The following is a 21,624-nucleotide window of genomic DNA, read 5'->3' as shown; positions in this document are numbered from 1 at the left end:
CAGATTGGTGACAGAATTAATCTCTCTCAGTCTATTTTCCACGGAGAGCAGCACAGTATTTAGATATCAATCCATTTATTATGAAAATTGAAACGTGTGCCCAAACACAACAAACCGTGTAGGGGAGAAGCTCGTGTGCATGCTCTGCACTTCCTTCTAAAAGCCTCTTTGTCCCCGAGCATCCTCACAGCCTGTCCCTTATCTTTCCCAGCTCAGGGGCGCAGGTTCTGATGAAGATATTCTTAGATCCACTGTCGTAAAATGGAGCTGGCCCACGTCACTACTGCTCTCTCTCTCCATGAGTCAAACAGAGCTGTGCTGGCTGCAAGGTGACAGAGACCCACGCTGTCTGGATGCCTTCTCGGAGGGTCACAGCTCCCTCTCCAGGGCCACACCACTCCGCAGTCACCAGAAAAAAAATATAACTCCTGGGCTCAGACTCGGGGTCTGCATTTAATGAGGTGGAGCATGGACATGTCCCCAACAGATACTGATGACACTTCCCACCTGGGGACCTTGCTCAAACCTTGTCTCCTGCCTGAGCCTGTCCCACGACCTGTCACCCCAAGAGACCCACTGCATGTTCGTCTGCGTTTGTCTCCCCACCAAGACGTGAGCACCACTGAGGCAGCATGTGTCCTTTCCATGTCACTGCTATGCCCCTGCAGTGTCTGCAGGAGCTCCTATAGCCAGGCGGGGGGGTAGGGGGGATGACCATTACCCAGGGCTGCGTCACCCACAGCTGCCCTTGTGTGGCCTGGATCCTCCCTAGTGGAGGAGGCAGGACAGCCACGTGCCTCTGGCCCAGGCCATAGGTAGCAGCCACTACCCCCAGGCTCACTCTCCCCTCCTCCAGCTGGTACAGCGAGGTGGGGGCACCGGTTGGAGGGCCCCCATCCTCTCCAGCAAGGGTGGGAAACCTTTTCTCTGCCTTTTGGATATTTATAACATCATTCTCAGGCCATACAAAATTATCAACTTAAAAATTAGCCTGCTCTATTGGCCAAACATTTCATTAACTCCCCCCTCATGCCTCGGCAGGCCTCATATGACCGAGGGCTGGACGTTCTTCAGCGGGGACAACAGCAACCCCAGAGAACACTGCTGTGCTGGAGCCATTGTGATTTGGGGGTCTGTTTGTTACATACCTTCCCCGCCCCCTCCCTCTCCTTCTTCCCCTCTCCTCCCCACTACAAACCTTCTCTCCAAGAGCTGAGTGTAGGGTGGAGATAACAATATCTGAAGTAGGAATTAGAGAACAATGGTAACATGTGATGGAGGGAAGGGACCTGATTAGAATGGGACTTTGGAAGAGACGCCCTAAAGTCGTGACATTTGGGCTCAGCTCTCAAGGCTGCGTGGGAGGCATGGAGATGCAGAGGGTGGTGAGTAAACATCTAGCCAGTAATTAAAGCCAGTGCGAGGGGGAAGGTTCCATCAAACTACAGACTTGTTATAGAAGTAGGTGCAGGGCCACCCCGGGGGCAAATGACAAACCCTAGACGCCAAGACAATGCAGATGTGCACCAACGCAGATGCTGCCAAGCTGGTGAGGTTCGGAGCCATGTGGCATCACCCCCATCACTCCACTTGGGCCTCCAGAGCCTGGCAGACAGCACCCCTCCCCCTCATGGACCCCACACCCTTGTCCTTCACACCTTCCATCAGGAAATGAATCTTGTGCAAGCTTTCTCATTACAGACATTGATAAAGCAGCTGGACGCTGAATTCATAAGGGAGCAAAGCAGCAGCTTCAAGGAGGGAAAGGCTGGTGGGGCATGAGCTGGCCATGCCTGGGGGTCCCCACAGAGAGAACCCCAGCCTCTCTGAGAAGAAGCCCCTGTCTTGGTCAGCGTGGGTGGGCATAACAAAGCACCTCAGATGGGATGGCTTAAGCCACAGACATTCATAGTCTCACGGTCGGGGGGGTGGGGGGTGGGGGGAGGGGGGCAGGATGTCCAAGATCAAGGTGACACAGGGCTGGTTTCTCCCTGTGTCCTCACATGGTGGTTCCTCTGAGTGTCCGTCCTGATCTCATAAGAACGATAGTCCTGCTGGATGAGGGCCCATCCTAGTGACCTCATTTAACTTAATCACGTCTTTAAAGGCCTACCTCCAAATGCTGCCGCGTTCTGAGATGCTGAGGATCAGGGCTGCAACCTAAGGAACTGGGGGTGGGACTTCGCCCTGGTTCCAGGTGTCCAAAGGTGTGGTGGGAAGGCCCCGTTCCACACACGTGCCCACTCCCACCCATTGGGCTCACCAGCCCCTCCCCATGGCCACTGACAGGCCCGCCCACCCTCTGCTCAGCCTGCGTGTTCACGAGCTCCTCCTCCCCCAGCCTCCTGCTTGGCTGCAGGGGCCCACACCAATGTTGTAACCACTTTTAAAATCATAAGAAAAACAACTTCCAGCTCAAAGAACATGTTTCACGTGTAATATTGATAACAGTGGTTTTCCTAGAAGCACAGTTATAACATAATTTTTACTATTTTTTATAGAAGGGAGGAGCCCCTCACTCAGCCCTCAGAGCTCGGGGGGCCCACACCTGCTTCGTACCTCTCAGCTTTCCGGCAGCGGCAGAGGCAGCATGGTCCCCCCTGGTTTCCAGAGCATCTACCTACCAGACCCTCCCCCTTAACTCCCTGGTCCCTGGCACTTGGCAGGAGCCGAAAGCCCTGTGTCAAATTGAGTTTCCCCAATTCCTGTTGAACGGAGTTCAGGAAGCTTCCTGATTCGGAGAAATCCCTTGTGAGAAGAGGCCACAGCTGCCCCTTCTTGCCTGCAAAAAGGTGCAAATTACTCCCTGGTCCCCTCGGGAGGTGGGCGCAGCTGGCAGGGTTCAGAGCCAGGGGGCTTTGGAGCAGAGCCAGCAGGCAGGATGCCGGGGCTCCCCCAACCTTCAGGGGTGGCAGGGGGTGCTGGGGAGCCAGCTAATGGACAGGGGGTGCCTGCACTAAGGCTGACCCTCCGAGGAGATTTACAACCGCTGGGCCAGAAGGAGGGTGGGCACCGTGGTCTTGCTGGGAGGGTGTGAGCCTCTGGCCCAGGCCTCCACGGACCGGTGCTTTGCCAGCCCATGGAGGCTGCCTGCCGGCGAGAACAGGGCCTGTTCCAGGTCTCTGTTCCTGGCAGAGATGTGAAGCCAGCAGACCTGAGAGTGTGTGTCTACATTTAAGGAGAAATGGGTGCAGTGGAGACGGCTGGGGGACGTCAGAGCTTTATTAAAACAAAGCAGCAAGCCCGGCTGAGGAAGTGGGGGCACGCAGGTCTGACATTTGGAGTCTGGCCCCGCTCCACAAACATCATCAGCGATGCTGACTCTCGCAGGTCCTCTTTACTGGAAGAAGGAGGGCTCGTGCAAGTTCCAGGCATATGTGGGTGCTGACTCACCAGAGGCACTGACGTCCCACAGAGCGCAGTGATGTGTTATTGCACTGAAGCTGGTCCAGCTGGGCCGGGTCTGCAGAGGCGGGACCTCACCTCCCATCTCCCATCCTCGGTGAGGCCCAGGTGAGCTGGAAAAACACTCCTGGGTCTCCTTTACTCTTACACAGAACATCTCCTTCTTGACACCGCTGGTCACCAAATGTCGGGGGTTTTCCCCACCAAGCAATTCTCCAACTCCAGCTGGATGTCCCACAATTCAATTCAGTTCTGACACCATCTACCTGGAGTTAGCTTCAGATCCCACAGGTTCAGGGCTCCGTCCCACAGGACTGCCCCCCCCCCCCATCACTTCAGATGCCAGTCGAAGGCCCAGGCTGTCACCTGTGCTTCTGATCAACCAGCTATAGGTCAGAGGTCCCCCGACCACTCCTCAGGTTTGATGAATTGGCCAGAGCGGCTCGGAGCTCAGGGAAATACCTGTATTTACCAGTATATTAAAGGATATAGTAAAGGACACAGGTGAACAGCCGGATAAAGAGATGCACAGTGGGAGGTCCCTGAGCACAGGAGCCTTTGTCCCCTTGGAGTTGGGGTGTGTCACCCTCCCCATGTGGATCTGGGAGCTCCCCGAGCCCGCTGCTATTGGGATTTTATGGAGGCTTCCTCATGAAAGCTTGATCAGTCATTAACTCCATCTCCAGTCCGGCTCCCCTCCTCAGAGGCAGGTGGCCTAGAATGCCCATCGCACCTCCTTTATCTCATTGTCCCGGAAGGACACACGGCAGGACACTCTCCCCTCAGCCTGTGGCAGCTGCTGGTTGGTGCCTGTGGGGGACAAGCAAGCAGGGAAAACACAAGAGGTAGGAAAGAAACCCGTGCGCGGCCACCCGGAGGCTTCACCAGCCCGCAGGCAGAGATGGCCCAGTAGAGGTTGGCTGTGTGAGAATGAATGGTCCCAGCAAAGAAGGAGGAAGCTCGGCCTGAAAGAAACCCTGGCAGAAAGTCAGGAGAAAGGAAGAGACAGAGATGACAGAGGGAGTGGGTGCAGGTGGGAGGTCCAGAGAAATTAAAATGCGAAAGCACGGGCTAGGAGTCGAACCAGATACTGTGGGAATCAGGTCAAGCGGGGTGACGGATGGCCTGCATTCTAAGGAGAAGGGAGGTGGTGGGTGAGGAGACACATTCCACTCAAGCAAGGACTGTAGATATTTTTGAAGGATAAACAAAAACAATTTTATTTTATTTTTTTAATTAAGGTATTATATGTGTACATATCTTACCATTGCCCCCCTCCCACCCCACTCCCATACATGTCCTCACCCCCCAGTGTTTTGCGTCCATTGGTTATGCTTATATGCATGCATACAAGTCCTTCGGTTGATCTCTTATCTCCCCCACCTCTCCCTAACCTTCCTGCTATAATTTGACAGTCTGATTGATGCTAACAAAAATAATTTTAAAGGAAGAAAAACAGAATCAAAGACATACCTGGGAATACTTCCCCTGGACTGAAAAAAGATCCGTCTACGCCGGTGGAATGATCCTGAGTTGGTTTAAAGCGTCAAAGCAAAGAAACCCAGATGAGCGTAGGGAACCAGGTTAGGTTACAGGTGTTCTGAAAGCTCCTGTGTGTATTCGATGACGAGAGAAAACCCAGAGCTGGATACCAAAGGGCAGGCCAACGAGGGAAGGCCAGCCCAGCGGGCAGCTCTGTGCACCTGCGGAGGCTCAGTGGTACCCAGCCCTCTCCTCCTGCCTGGGGACCCCTGCAGGTGGCCCAGCATCTTCAGGCTTGTCTCCTCTGCAGATGGAGGTGATGACATTCCCAACCTCATAATGTTGTTGGGAAGGGAGCTACTGCCGTGAAGACCTGTCACACTCGATGCTCCCCACCGCGGGGCCAGCCCCAGTATTATAGTTATTCTTAGTGTGAATGAACCAACACAGAATCAACTTCAGTGGCGTGAGAGGTCAACGTACCCTCTGGTTATAGAAAGTGTGCTTCCCTGTGCTCGTGCTAGATGAACCCTCTAAGTTCCAAGAAACAGAACAGTCAAGTCAAACTGGGTAAAATCTCAGATAAAGCGGGCTTCAGGCACGATGTGATCAGGTTTCCAGCATGTCTCTACAAGTAGCTTTTATGCAGTCCACTACCCATCCGTCTGATCCTCAGGGTAACTTCCCTCATGATGTCAAAGTAGCTGCTAGTTCCAATACTCACAATGAGAGAGAGAGAGAGAGAGAGAGAGAGAGAGAGAGAGAGAGAGAGAGAGAATGTGAGAGTGCTACCCTAGAGAGCAATGTGAGTCACCTGACCAGACCACATCCCTTGCTGGGGGAAGGGTGAGCATCCCCAATGTGGGCTGCTTGGGGTGGGGTGGATGCCCAACAAAATTAGGGTAGTTACTAAATGATGGGGGAAGGTGGCTGGTCTGGCAAACCCAGGTTCCACACAAGGCAGCCCCCTCCTCAGATAAGATGGCAGGAGTCCAGCCAGTGGGGCCACCAGGCCTGGTGGGGGCCTGGCCTCCTCCTGCTCTTTACTTTCAGCTCTGTCCTTCCCAGGACCAGGAGTTGTCCTCAAAATATGTCCCTTACCCCAAAGTCCAACTTAAATTCCCCACCGCTGCTGAGGCAGCCCTGGTGCTCTCTATGGGGCATGCCCCTCCCCCCACCCCCCACCGTAGCTAACCTCTGACCTCTGACACAGCCCCACGCTCTCCAGGAAAGACTTCCTTGTTCTCCCCTCCCCGCCCCCCACCCCCACCCAAGCAAAACTGCATGGCTAGGGAGTGTCCAGCCTTGTATATTACAGAAAATTGGGGTCCTTCCCTTTTCAACTTCATGAAATCCTCAATCTGAGCCCGCAGAGTCCTCCAAGGTTCCACCAGAGGGAGCCCTGACCTGCAGGGAGGAGAAGGCAGGGCCCAAAGAGAATCCATCACCTCTCAAGGTCGGGCAGCACAAACGGAGCCCACCTCACCACAAACGAATTCGTCTGCACAGCCTGGAGCACAGGCGTTTCCAGAGGTAAGGGGCACCCGCACACCCACCCTTCTCCACTTCAGGTGCGGGAGGAAGCGTGTGCGTTCAGAGCCCACCCGCGTCTGGGAGGCCGCCTGCTCCTTTGGGCTGGAGAGTGGCCGGCCTGGGAGCCCATCGGGTCATCCTGGGAGGCCTCTGGTCTTGGTTTCTGGGCAGAAGTGGCGGCTGGAGCACAGGGCCTGGTCTCACACTGAAATCCAAACGCCTCCTGGGGATGCGCGCCAGTTCTAGCCTTGGCAGCTGGGCGGACCTGGCAACCGGAGCAGCAGAGGCCCATTTGACAAATTAAAGACATGACGAAGGAAAAACGTCTCTGGAAATTTCCATCTGAGTGCTGGGGACTAAAGCTGGTCACCCCCCATCGGGACGGCTGGGACCTTCCTGCCAAGGAGCAGCGGCTACGGAAACGGTAGCTCTTACGCGGCTTCTTTTTTAAACATGAGACGTGTTCAAAGAGAATTCAGAAGATGTGTGTTTGTCTTAAAAGTTATGACTTCCTCTATCCAAGCTGCATGCTGCGCAATGAGATTGCATGAAACTTAACGGCACAGCTTCTGTTGGTGCCTGCCAATTTAAATTATTTGTGCTGTGGGTTTGGGCATTTTCAAAGTATAGTTATCATTTTAAAATCCAGACAGAACGTTCACACACTTGGAGGTAAATGCAAGAGGCAGCACTGGTCTCCGGCTCCCCATGCTGTCCTCTTGCCTCTAACACCGACAATTCAGATTTTTTAAAAATATTATTTTTTTATTGATTTCAGAGAGGAAGGAACAGGGGAGAAAGAGACTAGAAACATTAATGATGAGAATCATTGAACAGCTGGCTCTTGCACGCCCCCTACTGGGAGTCGAGCCCACAACACAGGCGTGTGCCCTTGACTGGAATCCAACCTGGGACCCTTCAGTTCCCAGGCCGATGCTCTAGCCACTAAGCCAAACCAGCTAGGGGGACAATTCAGATTTTACCCAAACCCACGATTCCAATTTCTTGGATTGCTATGAGTTTTCCCCTGCAGGTTTATTGGGAACACAGATAAACTGCACAAGTTAAAGTGAACAGTTGATTTCACGCACTTGTGAAGCAATCACTAAAATCACAATCAAGAACGTACTCACCCAAGTTCCTTCCTTCCCTATTGCCACTGCCCATCCCCAGGCCACTGCCGACCTGCTCCCACCACCACTGACTGATCTGCATCTCCCAGGATGTCATACAAATGGAGTCATCAGTTTGCTCACCTGTTAGCTAGGTGTCATACATGACTTGGCGTGACCACTCCAACGTCCCCGTGATGCTGTGTGGTCAGCGGTTCCTTCCTTCCCCTGCTGCACAGTCTCCCCAGTGTGGATGCAACATCCACAGTCCCCTAGTGATGGACACTGGTTGTGCTGATTTCAGGCAAGTACAGATCAAGCTGCTCTGGATGTACGCTTTCTCTTGGGTAAATGCCAGGAGTGGTATGGCTGGGCCACACGGAAGGTGTGTCTTTAACTGTGTAAGACAATGTTCGCTTGTTTCCCAAAGCAGTCCTGTCCGTTATCTCCCCATCATGGGGGATGGCAGTGCCAGTCGCTCCACCTCCTTGCCAACACCTCAAACGTTACTCTTGTCCATTTTAGCCATCTGGTGGGCCTGTAAATGCCATCTCATTGGGGTGTTAGTTTGCATGTTCATAATGAATATTGACATCTTTTCATGTGCTTATTTGCCATGGGTAAAATCTTTGCTGTTTATCCCCCCCCCTTAATATAGTTTTTCCTTTTTAAAAAAATAAAGCTTATTTTTATTACAGTCTTATATAGATAAATTGTGAAGATAATCCAAAGGTTTTCCATGCGGCACACTCCCAGTTTCCCCATATAAACATCTTCCATTAGCGTGGTACACTTGTTACAGTTAATGAATCAAAACTAACTCAATAGAGTTAGTCAGTACTAACTAAAGTCCATGTGTTACTCAGACATTATTCATTTTTAGATAATGTCCTTTTTCTGTCCAGGATCCCATCCAGGACACCACATGATGTTTGGTCGTCTTGTCCCATTAGATGGCCTGTGACAGTTTCTCAGAATTTCCTTGATGACCTTGACAGTTTTGAGGAGGGCTGATCAGGCCCTTTGTAGGATGCCCCTCAATCAAGATTAGCATGGTGATTTTCTCATGACTGGACTGGGGATACGGAGCATTGGGAGGGAGACCACAGAGGTGCAGCGCCCTGCTCATCACATCCTTTCTAGGTGCCTGCTGTCAACATGACCTGTCCCCCGTGGTGTTGACCATGGTCCTCTGGTGGAGTTGTGTCTGTCAGGCTTCTCCACTCCACATTACTCTTCCCTCCCACACTGTCCTCTGTTGGGCGTCTGAGTTGTTGGCGCTGGCAGATGGTGCTATATGCTGCTCCTCTCTGTCCTGGGCCACATTTAGGGTCCCCAGGAACCCCAGCAGGCCAGCTTCATGGATGGCCACAGCCTGTCCTCAGGCTCCAGAGTTCCAGCACCCATCCCATAATCTTGGTGGGTCTGGGTGGCCCATGTCACAGCCCTCAGAAGGGGTGGATTTGGAAACCACCATGATGACAGTGGAATTAACCGCTAAGACAAGGCTGGGAGCAAGGATGTGGCAGCTGTTTAAAATATCAAGCCAAGGTTGCCATTAGATTTCCTGTCAGAGCACATGCCCAGGTTCCAGGCTCCATCCCCAGTGGGGGGCATGCAGGAGGCAACTGACTGATGCTTCACTCGCATCCATGTTTCTCTCCCTCTCACTTTCTCGCTCTTAAAAAAAAATCAATAAAATTATTTTTTAAATATATATATTGAGCCAAAACACACTATCACCTCACACCGGTTAGAATGGCTGTTATAAAAAAAGACAAGAGATAACAAGTGCTGGCCAGGGTGTAGAGAAAAGGGAACTTGTGTGCGCCATTGGTGAGAATGTAAATTGGTGCAGCCACTATGGAAAGCAGAATGGAGGTTCTTTGAAAGATTAAAAATAGACCTACCATATGATCCAGCAATTCCATTTCTGGGTTTGTACCCGAAGAAAACAAAAACACTCATTTGAAAAGCTATGTGCACCCCTATGTTCATTGCAGCATTATTTACAATAGCCAAGATATGGAAGCAACCAAGTGTTCATCGATAGACCATTGGATAAAGAAGATTCCATACATATACACAGTTGGGGGAAAAGTAGGTTTATATTATGAGTATGCAAAATGCAGTTTATTCTCATATTATTTTTAAATTATTGTATTGTTTTCCATACAAACAACTGTAAATCTACTTTTGTCTGGCTCTGTACAATGGAATGTTACACAGCCACAAAAAAGAGTGAAATCTTACCATTTGCCAACAACATGGATGGACCTAGAGGGTATTATGCTAAGGGAAATAAGTCAGACAGAGAAAAACAAATGCTGTATGATCTCATATGTGAAATCTAAAAACACAAAACAAAAGAATAAACAATACAAAACAGAAACAAACCCCCAGATACAGAGAACAAGTTGATGATTGTCAAAGGGGAGAGGATGGGGATGAGAATAAATTTTTTAAAAATTGTGAGGGGTAAAGTGAAAGCACCTATATATAACAGCCTAATATGCAAAGTGAGTTTGGGAGACCGGGAGTTTGATCACTTGCTATGATGTGAGCTGACCACCAGGGGGTGGCATGGAACAAAGGAAGACCCTGGCAGGCAGCCAAGGAAGGGAGGCCTCGACTGGCAGCTGGCAGCCTCTAGGGACCCTACTCGTGCACGAATTTTGTGCACTGGGACTCTAGTGAAATACAAAAAGAAAAGAAAAGAATAAAGCTTATAGTAGGAAAATAGTACAAATAAATACATAAGTAAAAAATTAAGCCACTTAGCAGCCTCCTTTTGAAAACATGACCCTTAAACTGTCCTTAATTAGGTAGCCTCATGGAAATAGTGACCAGCCTCCTCTTCATTAGACACAGGAGACTTCACCCTAATTCTCCTGCCTGGGACTCAGGGGGTCAGGCTGAGTGGGTGACGTCACCACACACACTGTTTTTCTCGAGGGGGCAGTCTCTGTTGGTGCTGAGAGGGTCTGTGTTGTTAACTGAGCTCCTGTCCTGAGCTGTGATGCGCTCTTCCCTCCTGTCACCCCGAGAATCATGAAGTTCCCCCAGGAAGGAAGGGGGCAGAGGCAGGTGAGGATGACTGTCACAAGGACCCTGACTCCTCCCAGGGAGGACAGTACCATGCTGTGTCTGGTGGTTCACCCCATGCCAGCTTGTCCCTACCTGCGCCAGGTGAGTCAAGATTTAGTCACTGGAGGGAAAAGGCACTCTCACAGCTCCATCCCGCAGTCAGCCCGAGGTGCACAGAGGGGCACCAGGTGGGCAGTGGGCCCTGGGCAGCAGCAGTAGACATGGCTGGGCTGAGGGAGGTCACTTGGTATTGAGGCCTTTGTGGAGGGCCTGGCCTAGGAGGACAACTGTCCCAGCGAAGAGACAACGGTGTGCGCAGGTGGCCTGGTGCAGGGACCACCCATCTGCAGGTCTCCCCATGGTTCCCACGCCATCTCCAGCAACTCCAAAGTGACCTGCTTCTGTCCCAGCATGACTGGTGGTGTCCATTTAAATATGTTGGTGTGGCCGAGAGGCATCAGTAACAGCTGCACTGAGTCCTTGCTTTTCTATCTCACTGTCCTGGGCGCTCAGGCCGGTCCTGGCTCAGGCCCTTGGGTCCCCCACACAGATACCCACCTGCCTGCCCATGGCTTGCCAGCTCATGTGGTGTTGGGTGGTTTAGTCAGCATGATATTTTGAAAAGAATTCAATTAGTTTTAATTAGTACAAATTTAGTCAATTTTAATTAGTTTTAACTAATTAAAATATTTTTAATTAGTTAAAAATCAGGGCTTTCAAATAAAAGTGTCAGATTTCAGGCTTCCCTTGAGAAATGAGCAGCACCAACACAAGCCGCATCCCAGTGGGGGAGGTGGGGTCAGCGGAGCCAGCAGGCAGGGTCATCCAGCGGAACTGCAGGTGGGGCAGCCCTGGTCCCGGCTCTATCCAGCCTCCGGTCCCTGTCACCCCTGCAGTTGGAGACCTCACAGTTTTGGGTGGGGCCCAACAGTTTCATCTGGGCTGAGTCACTGCCACAGACAGAGGGTTGTGATGGATGCCGGACAAGTGACAATTCGTGTGCAGAAGGCACCTCCTCTGGGGACAACTAGCGAATTCTCCCTCTCTTCAGGGGAGCATGGATGTGGCCTGAAGGCACACTTTGGTGGCTGCCCAGATCCCCTCTCTGTGACCCCATCCCAGCTTCTTAGAGGTTTGAGGCTCTGATCTATGACCCGGATGCCCTTGGGCACAGGCTCCTGCTCACACAGAGCAGCAATAGTTCACCAATTCACTCTGCCTCTCACCTAATACCCCCTCCCCGAAAAACAAACAAACAAACAAACAAAAACCCAACTCAGGGGCAGCACTGCCTGAGTCTAGACAAGCTGTGAGATGCTCCCCTTGGGGTCATGAGGAGCTGGACACTGCCTCTGCCTGGCTTTCTCCTCCTCCCTGCCCTGTTCCCCCTCCCTGGACCTGGCCCTGCCAGTTTAGGGGACGCAGTTACCACATAGACTCATCATAAAGAAGAAGTGGAGCCCAGCTGGTGTGGCTCAGGGATTGAGTGTTGACCTATGAACCAGGAGGTCACAATTTGATTCCCAGTCAGGCCACCTGGTGGGTGGCAGGCTTAATTCCCAGTGTGGCAGCCGATCAATGATTCTCTCATCATTGGTGTTTCCATACCTATCTCCCTCTCCCTTCCTCTCAGAAATCAATAAAAAATATATTTTAAAAAAAGAGGAGGTGGAACCCACAGCCTCAGGAGGTGGCCACCCTCAGGGCCACAACTGCCTGGCCTGGCTGCTGTCAGCTCTGAGGGCCCCAGGGGCCTGGGCATCGAGCGTTCCAGAGCCAGAGGGCAGTGAGGACAGATAAAGGCCAAGCTCTCACCAATACGGGCAGTTGAGGGTGAGCGAGAGCAGATGAGACGGTGAGGACAGGTGAGAGCAGGTCAGAACAGATATGGGTAGATGATGGCAGGTGAGGTGCAGGGAGGGCAGGTGAAGGCCATGTGGGATTCTTCCAATCCCATGTCCTCCTGCAAAACTTGCTTCCACTACTGAAAGATACTGTCTGGTATCTCCTTGCAGACATATTTTTAGACACAGTTGCCAGGCACATCATCTCCACCACTGAGCAATGTTATCACCCACGGACCCCTCTGCTGACAGAGTCTGGCCAGTGACCACTACCCCTAGGCTCCAGCCTGAAGGTCTGTGACCCGCCCTCATTTACCTGGACCTGCGAGGCTCACCCACGGAGACCTCCACAGCAGCCCCGGGTTCCGGTGCAGCTCAGCGTGACAGTGTGGACGCTGTCGACTCTGTCTCCTACACGCGAACCTACACAGCTTGCTGGGCCCCTTGGTTCCCGGGGGAATCCCTGTAGGTCACTTTGTGCCACATTCCCTGCCGTTGAGTGCATCCCACTCTGAAATGCAGGTGCGTGGTGACGTGCACCCTGCCTGGCAGGTCTCTGAACCTGCCTGCCATGGGGACAGGCCTGGTTGCGGACACAGCGGGGGAGGGGGGACATGCAGGGCTCATCTGGGTGGCCCGAGGAATAGTGCCCACAGCTCTGGCTCAGACAGGTTCTGCCTTCATGCCCCCTGCTCTGGGCAAGGCACATGCTTCTGTCCTGAGAATGATGGTGATTTGATTGTCCCTCCACCAGGACCCTAAGGAGGTCCTGCACCCTGGGGCCAGGTTTCCGCACATTTTGGTCTTGGGCCAAATTCCAAGTGGGTGGCCTGTCCTCCCCAGCTGCGCTTCCTGGGCAGCTGTGACCAGCCTGGTTCCCAGTGGTCCCCAGGACCAATGGCAGAGTCACACTGCCCCCAAGTGGTGGCTGTTCACCACCCTCAACCTGAGGCTCTTGCCAACATGGGTTCATTCTGGTTCCTCTTGTTATTGAACGGACTAGCAGACCCCATTCGCAAATAGCACAGGAACCAGATGCACTTGTCCTGAGCAAGGGAGTGTTCCCGAAGAGTCACTCACACACGTTCCTGTCTTTCCACAATGCCAGGTTTACTAGGGGCGACCTCTCCAATAAGCCAATAGAGTCACACGCAGGTTACACAGGGAAAGTGTATGTGATAGAAGGGAGCAGAGGTAGCATCCAACACGAAGTCCTAGTCCCTGGCGACATCCGAAAGCAGAGAGGTGGGTCTCAAGCCAGGCAGCTGCAGTGGCGGCACGCGTCCGTGGAGTGCAAGTCGGGCAGAGCTCCAAACGAGACCCATGGCACAGCCAAGCTCGAGCATTGGGTGGTCGGAGCTCTGAGTTCTTAATGCCCACAAGGGGTGGAGTCCCATGCATATCAGTCCTGATGGAGTACTTACCCAAGTGTCCAGACTTGTGGTTGGGGCTCTCCCATTACACCCCATTACCTCAGTCTTGACATAACACTTGACATAATTGTCATGGCCAAGAGTGACTCCATATAGGATTGTCAAAGGGGTCCCAAAAGTCTGCCCTCCTCTTGCTCTATACAGCACTCCACCTCAGGGCTTATCCTCGGGGCCAGCACCTGCTCACACATTCTGCATGTGTCCCTCTTCTGGGTCCCAGGGCCTGGTGGGGGATAGTCCCTGCCCTTGTGGGGCTGTCAGGGGGCTGGTAGGGGCCAACAGGTGACATGTAGACCAACCAGGGAGAACCAGAGTCAGCACCTGGGAGAAGGGAGACAGGGAGAAAGGGAAGGAGGGAGGGAGGGAGGAAGGGAGTGAGGAGTGCTGCCCTATGAGTCTTCGGGCTAGACCGTGAGTTCTCAAATTCTCATTATTTTACACACACACATACACACACACACACACACACACACACACACACATGTGCACCTTGGGGTGGAAAAGTTGCTTTCTCCTCTTCTAAGTTCTTCCTGCTGGATTAATAATCACATTAACATTATGCAGATTAACAGAAGAAAAGTGCCCAAATTCATTGTTGTGCCATGCCAGCACGGCCAAAGGTGAACCTGAGTGGGGGCAGCTGAAAGGCTTAGAAAAGACAGACAAGAGAATGAAAGCTGGGTCTCAGTAGGACTCTACTTCCTGAGAGTGCCACAGGTTACAAGCCATGTCTTTATTTTATAGCCAGATGTCACGAGGCAAAGTAAGGGCGTGGTCAAGATGTTTACAACATTCTTGTGAGTTTCGATCCTACTCAATTACATGCACCTGATCAAGCTTTGTTTACTTGCAGCCTATATCACTTAGGCATGTGGGGCCACCTGTTTAGACCGTAGGTTCAAGCTTACAACTACAGCTGTTGGCTATAATTGTGCCAGGAGGGCTCTGCCCTCCAAGCTGGGACTTGCACGTGGCAATGAGATGACTGTGCCCTCTCATCAGTCCATACTGGCTTGAACCTGTCCAAAACACTGTAGCCGGGCCCCACACATTGTGTATATACATGGGGGGGGGGGTGTCCCAAAGAATGTGGGACCTCAGGGCAGTTGAGGCTTTTGTGTCACCTGGAGGTAGGGGAGGCAGTTCTCAGGCAGACGGAAACGCCGATGTTTGGTAGGTAAATGGTTGCTGGGCCACTTTTGACCGTGGAACACAGAGGGGGCTCTGATCAAACTAGGTTCCTCCCTGTCGCACTAGTTCATCTGTGATGGTAGCTCCCCATCCTGGGGCAGGCCTTCTACCTAAATCTCTTTAGACAGTTAGGGAGAAGGTCAGAGTTTCTTCCCGAGTCTTTTGTTTCTTAAAAATAAGCAGCTTAAAATAATCAATATCCCAAAAGGTATGTGTGGGGGGTGGCAAACTCTGGTCCCCCTCAGCACATGCACGTACACACTGAAAAGACATCATGGAAGGGTGTCCTGCAGTCACACTGTGTAATATTACACACTCGATGTTCCTGCCTCTTCCAGACACGGGCACAGCAGATCCTGCATATGTGTCCTGGACTCTTCCACAGTCTCTGGCATTTCCCTGTGTTGGGCACCACCACCCGAGTAGCCGTGGGCCCACCTGAGCTACACCTGAGTGGTGGTTGGTCACCAACGTTTCCTTTTAACCAGCACCGTGCTACTGTCCCAATGGTAGGTGCCTCTGTTCAACTTTATGGGGTGTTCTCGGCCCCAGTGGTAAAGTCTTTAACTTAATTTTTAACACAGGCAGATAATGAGGTTCATGCTTGTTTGCCCACTCAGCATGGAGAAGTGCCTCTCTTCCTACCCTGTCACCCCACTCCCCCAGCTCTGCAGAAGTGATGTCTGGGTCTCACACCCCAAAATAGCCCTCTCTTTCCCCTGAGGGTCTGGATGCTTTGAAAATAACAGAGAGAGCTGCCCTGTGCTTGGTCAGTGCGATGGCCCTGATCCACTCCCCAACCCCCCCCCAGCTCATCTGACATGTTCTGATAGGTGGTGGGCAGCAGTGAGTCTCAAAGGTCTGGACTGGAGGAAGGAGAAGGTTATGTGGATTGTTGAGGGAAGAATGTCCAACCTAAGAAAAAATCTTTTAAGAGTTTAGTTGAGCCCTGGCTGGATAGCTCAGTTGGTTACAGTGTCATCCCCAATATGCCAAGGTTGTAGGTTCAGTCTCCAGTTAGGACACATAGAAGCATCAACCAATGAATGCATAAATAAGTGGAACAACAAATTGATGTTTCTTTCTCTCTCAAATCAATCAATCAATCAATCAATCAATTTTTTAAAGAGTTTATCTGAGACCATTGCTGGGAAGGAAAATCTCAATGGACTAAGAAAATGCTCCAGGGAATGGCAGTTTTACAGCTTATTTTATTTTTAAAATATTTTTATTGATTTCAGAGAGGAAGGGAGAAAGAGAGAGAGAGAGAGAGAGAGAGAGAGAGAGAGAGAGAAACATCAATAATGAGAGGGAACCATCGATCAGCTGCCTCCTACATGCCCCATCCTGGGGATTGAGCCTGAAACCCGGGCATGTGCCCTGACTGGGAGTCAAACCCTGACCTCCTGGTTTATAGCTCGATGCTCAACCACTGAGCCACACTGGCTGGGCTTTTGCAGCTTATTTTATACATTAGAATCAAAGGAGGAAACGTGAAATTTAAGGAGGCTTACGTAAAATGTATTGGTGGTAGATTAGGGATGCAGGAGAAAGCAAAGCAGGGAAGTCCCTGGGATGGGATAAAAAGTAAAATGAAGAGACACGTGCTTCTTTTACGTTGGTGGGTGCAGGATAATGAGTAACTAACATTTACAGCACAGAGAGGTGGTAATTGGGAACCAGGTAACAATGGGACGTTCTGTGACTTCCTGCTCTGGTGGCAGTTGTACCCTGAAGGGTCTGGAAAAGATGATTACTCTGACATTCCAAACGTGTGTTATCTTAGGTGCACAAAGATCACAGCTCATTTCAAAGGTGTTCAGGTAAGAAACGCCCAAACCTGTACGAGTTATGAGTTTATTTGAGCCGAGCTGATGACAATTACCGGGAAGCAAAAATCTCAGTAGGTTGAGAAAAATGCTCCCCCAAATGGCAGTTTTACCACTTATTTTATTTATTTTTTATTTATTTTTTTAAAATATATTTTATTGATTTTTTACAGAGAGGAAGGGAGAGGGATAGAGAGCTAGAAACATCGATGAGAGAGAAACATCGACCAGCTGCCTCCTGCACACCCCCCACCGGGGATGTGCCCGCAACCAATGTATATGCCCTTGACCGGAATCGAACCTGGGACCCTTCAGTCCGCAGACCGACGCTCTATCCACTGAGCCAAACCGGTTTCGGCTTTACCACTTACTTTATACATCAGACTCAAAGGAGAAGGCGTAAGGAGGATTATGTGAAATTGGTGATGGATTAGAGAGGCGGAAGAAAGCAAAGCGGATAAATGTCTGAGATTGGTGGGTATAGGATAGTTAATAATTAACATTTAAGATGGACTCCAGGCCATTTACACGGACTCCTCCCCCCAAACATCCTAACAGTCCACTGTTACAAATTGATGGTTGAATAGCCCATCTAATGAGAGAAAAAGATCATTTAAACCTCTTGGGAATCAGTGAAGTTGTTTAAAATAATGATGATGATGATGATGATGATGATAGCAAATAACATTAGGAAAGTGTTTAAAAGACATTCAAATAACCAGTGGCAAAAGGACTTCTGCAAGATGGAGTTTGAGTTGGGCCATTTCCGAAGCCTGACCTGCCTGGCTTTCATTTCCAGAACAGAGAAATGAGAATCCTCCCACCCTGCAGAAGCATTGGCTTCCTGGCCTTGGCTCCCCCGTGCAGTGACATTCTGACTCCATGAAGCCTCTGGGAGCAGGAGGGGGTTTTCATCCAGTCCCCAAACCATTGGCAGTGGATGCTGGTAGCAAACAAGCTATTTTTAAAAACGTACACGTAATGTTATTCTTAGTGGCAAAAGACTATAGATGCTTTGCCTCTTAGGCTGGGAATACAGCAAGGATGTTGGCTCTGTGAGATCCAATGTGATAAGGCAAGAAAAAGAAATAGAAAGTATAACAATTGAAAAGGATGCCATAATTGTTAGTGCAGGAAATACTAAAAAATCTATCAAAAAATAGCTGAATTAGTAAGTAAACTTAGCAAGTTTATAGGGTACAAAGTTCATATACAAAAATCAACTGTGTTTTTATATAAACTAGCAACAAATAATTGGTAAACAAAAAATTTAAAATACCATTTACAGTAACATTAAAAGCATAAAATATTGCCCTAGCTGGTTTGGCTCAGTGGATAGAGCAACGGCCTGCGGACTGAAGGGTCCTCAGTTCAATTCTGGTCAAGGACACATGTCCAGGTTGGGGCTTGATCCCCAGTAGGGGGCAATCAGGAGGCAGCCCCATCAAAGATTCTCATGATTGATGTTTCTATCTCTCTCTCCCTCTCCCTTCTTCTCTGAAATCAATAAAAATATACTTTAAAAAAGCATAAAATATCTAAGAATTCATGTAATGAAAGATGTGGATGTTTTTACACTGAAAACCATAAAACATTGCTGAGAGAAATTGAAGAGGAGCTAAAGAAATAGGGAGATATGTCATGCTCCTGGTTGATAGGCTCATTATTAGGGTGAAAATTCTCCCCAAATTGACCTATAGATTCAGTGCAATCCAATCAAAATCTCAATAGACTTTTTATTTTGTAGAAATTGAGAAGCTGGTTCAAAATGTATATGGAAATGTAAGGGTCATTCAATAGTCAAAACAATTTTGAGAAAGGAGCAGAGTGGGAGGGCTCATACACAGACAATCAAAGGGAAAGGATAGAGTCTAGGCGTAGACTCCCATGTACATGGACAACAGATTTCAACAGAGGTGTGGACGTGATTCAGCTGGGTGGGGCAATCTTTAGATCAGATAGTGCAGGAACAACTGGGAATGCACAGGTCACTCACAAACACTGTTTGAAATGGGTGATGGACCTCAGTTTAAAAACAAAATCTATAAAATGTCTAGACCTGTGTTGCCCATTGCGGTAGCCATTCGCCACACATGGTATTTACATTTGAATTAAGTTAAAAAATAATTTATTTTTTAAAATATATTTCTTTATTGATATCAGAGAGGAAGGGAGAAGGAGAGAGAGATAGAAACATCAATGATGAGAGAGAATCATTGATCGGCTCCCTCCTGCACACCCCCTACTGGGGATCGAGCCCGCAACCCAGGCATGTGCCCTTGGCCAGAATCGAACCTGGGACCCTTTAGTCCGCAAGCTGACGCTCTATCCACTGAGCCAAACTGGCTAGGGCTAAAAATTCAATTTCTAGCCACATTTCTCGTGCTCACATGCCTCTAGAGGCCACCAGGTTGAACAGCACAGGTATGGAGCATTCCCACCATTGCAGAAGAGTCCATTGGCTAGGAGCTGTTATGGATGAAAACACAGGAGAAAATTTCCCCAACCTTACAGTGGGCAAATGATAATTGGGATACAGTATTCTCAACTGACATTTGGAAGAATAATTCAACATTTTCAACTAGTTAGGCTGTACTACATATTTTTGTTTCATTAACATTTTGTTTTATATAGAGTTAAGTTCAGAGAATGTGGCCTAAGCTATTTTTCATTTTTTGAAGTTGTTTTGAGCTTTGCCTGGGATCCTTTAAACTTTTTCATGGGATTTTGGAAAAAATGTGTACTCTGTGCACAGTGCATTTTATATGAAAATTCAAATCAAATCACCAACAGTAGGATTTGTCTTTTCCACCCTCATTTTGCATTTTCTATGCAATCTATGGCATTTGCCCAGAGTCCAGGTCCCCTGTGGCCGTGCTCTCCTCGCATTCCACAGACTTAATTCTCACATCCTCAGGCATACATATGTTTCACCCACGTAAGGTGCATCCCCTTACCCATTTCACTCTGCTTTCTGTGGTATGAACACAGGTTGTGCACATTCCTGAGCTGTGCTTTTCAGACCTTCACCCGCACACTTCCTTGTCATGTTGTTGCTGGTATGTCCCTCACTGGTTTTGCTTTTCTGCACAAAAGCAGCCCACTCTGAGCTCCTGACCTTGGTTCCAGCCAGCACCTGCTCAGGTCACTCCATGAGGCAGGTTGTGCTGGGCACCTGTGGCTTTGGCAGGAGAAGCCTTGATGACCCTGGGGTTTATATACAATTGTTTGAATTCTCAAAACTTTTATTGACTGGTTGATCTCGACTCCTTCCCCACATCACAGCCAGCTGTTGTCTCTACAATGCCTTTCATAGACAGTCCAAACTCAGTAGCTGTCAGGAGAAAGCATCCTTCCCCACCCACAGAGCAGTGGGTAGCCCGGGGGTTGGCCTGTCCAGGTGGGCTCTGCGCTGCAGGGGGTCCCACTCCTCTCTGGTCCTCCTTGGTCACCTTTAGAATGAGAAGCCCAGACTGGAGGGTTGGCCCCTCGCAATACCTATTCCAGGAAGGGTGTCCAGGAAAGAATGAGTATTGGGGGCACGGGGGATACTCTGGAAGGAGTGCCAGGAGGTGGTGAGTTGGGGGCACCTCTTCAGGGTAGGGGGAAGCAGGGCTGAGTGGACCAGGGTTGGGCCGAGTGCTGCTGCACACAGTACAACAGCAGAGCCTCTCTCAGCTCCTTCGAGAGGGGACAGGGTCTCCGTGGGCCTGCACACAGACCCTGAGCACCCTGTGAGCAGGTGTGACTGGAGCCCATGGGTGGGGACGCTGGGGGTCAGTACTGCTGGGCCATCCCTCCATACCATGGTCCACCCAGGGACCAGGTCTTGCTCCCTCCATGACTCTTGCAGCAGCTACCCCCCACCCTCACATGTCTGAGGAATACATTATTAAGCATAAAGAAACACTTAAAGCTACAGTGACTAAAACACAGGTTCCATTCCCCAAAGCGAGGCTCACTTCTAAACATCCGTTTCTGCACATCTCTAGATTTAGCGATTACACTATCAGCAGCACCCCCGGAGCCTCCTGAAGCCAACACCCTGGCTCCTGTGGCTGCTCCAGACTGCAGGGCCACCCACTCTTCCCTTGGAGAGCTGCCTCCAGGTTACAACGCCCCGGAGGCGCTGTCACCCAGGCCTCGCCACGCCCTGTAGCCCTGGCTGGCTCTTCTGGGAGCAGTGGTGATCAAGGCCTCTCCACCTTCAGCCCTCCAGGCATACAGCTCCCGTAGGAACCCTGGGCCTTGTATGGCCAGGAAACTTCTAGAAGCCCTGCCTGGCATGGCAGCTTCTGTCAGCTGGGGGATTGGAGAAAGGCGTGGTCCAACCAGAATTTTATCTGACTCCACACATGCCAGTTAGAAACCACCAGGGGAGGGACGGGAGGGAGGAAGCCATGGGTCCTCAGGTCCTCATTGCGGGGGCAGGAGGTCATGGAAAGACTACTCGCTGGGTATCTGTGCATGCCTGTGCTCCCCTAGGGGCTGCACTGCCGGTCTGGCCTACCCCCCGGTTGGTCCCCAAGCCCATGGGCCAGATCCCTCAGGTGGCACCTGTACACAAGCATGGAGAGGAAAAGACAGAGGCCCTCTGCTTTGTCCCAACATTGATTGGTTGCCTCTGGTACATGCCCCGACTTGGCATCAAACCTGTGACCTTCCGTTGCAGGGGTTGGGCTCCCATGCACCTGTGGAGACCTGTGTG

The sequence above is a fragment of the Cnephaeus nilssonii genome (genome assembly GCF_951640355.1).
Source record: "Cnephaeus nilssonii genome assembly, chromosome: 3".
In the NCBI taxonomy this organism is placed as follows: domain Eukaryota; kingdom Metazoa; phylum Chordata; class Mammalia; order Chiroptera; family Vespertilionidae; genus Cnephaeus; species Cnephaeus nilssonii.
The sequence above is the reverse complement of the archived record's forward strand: the minus strand, read 5'-3'. Positions refer to the sequence as shown.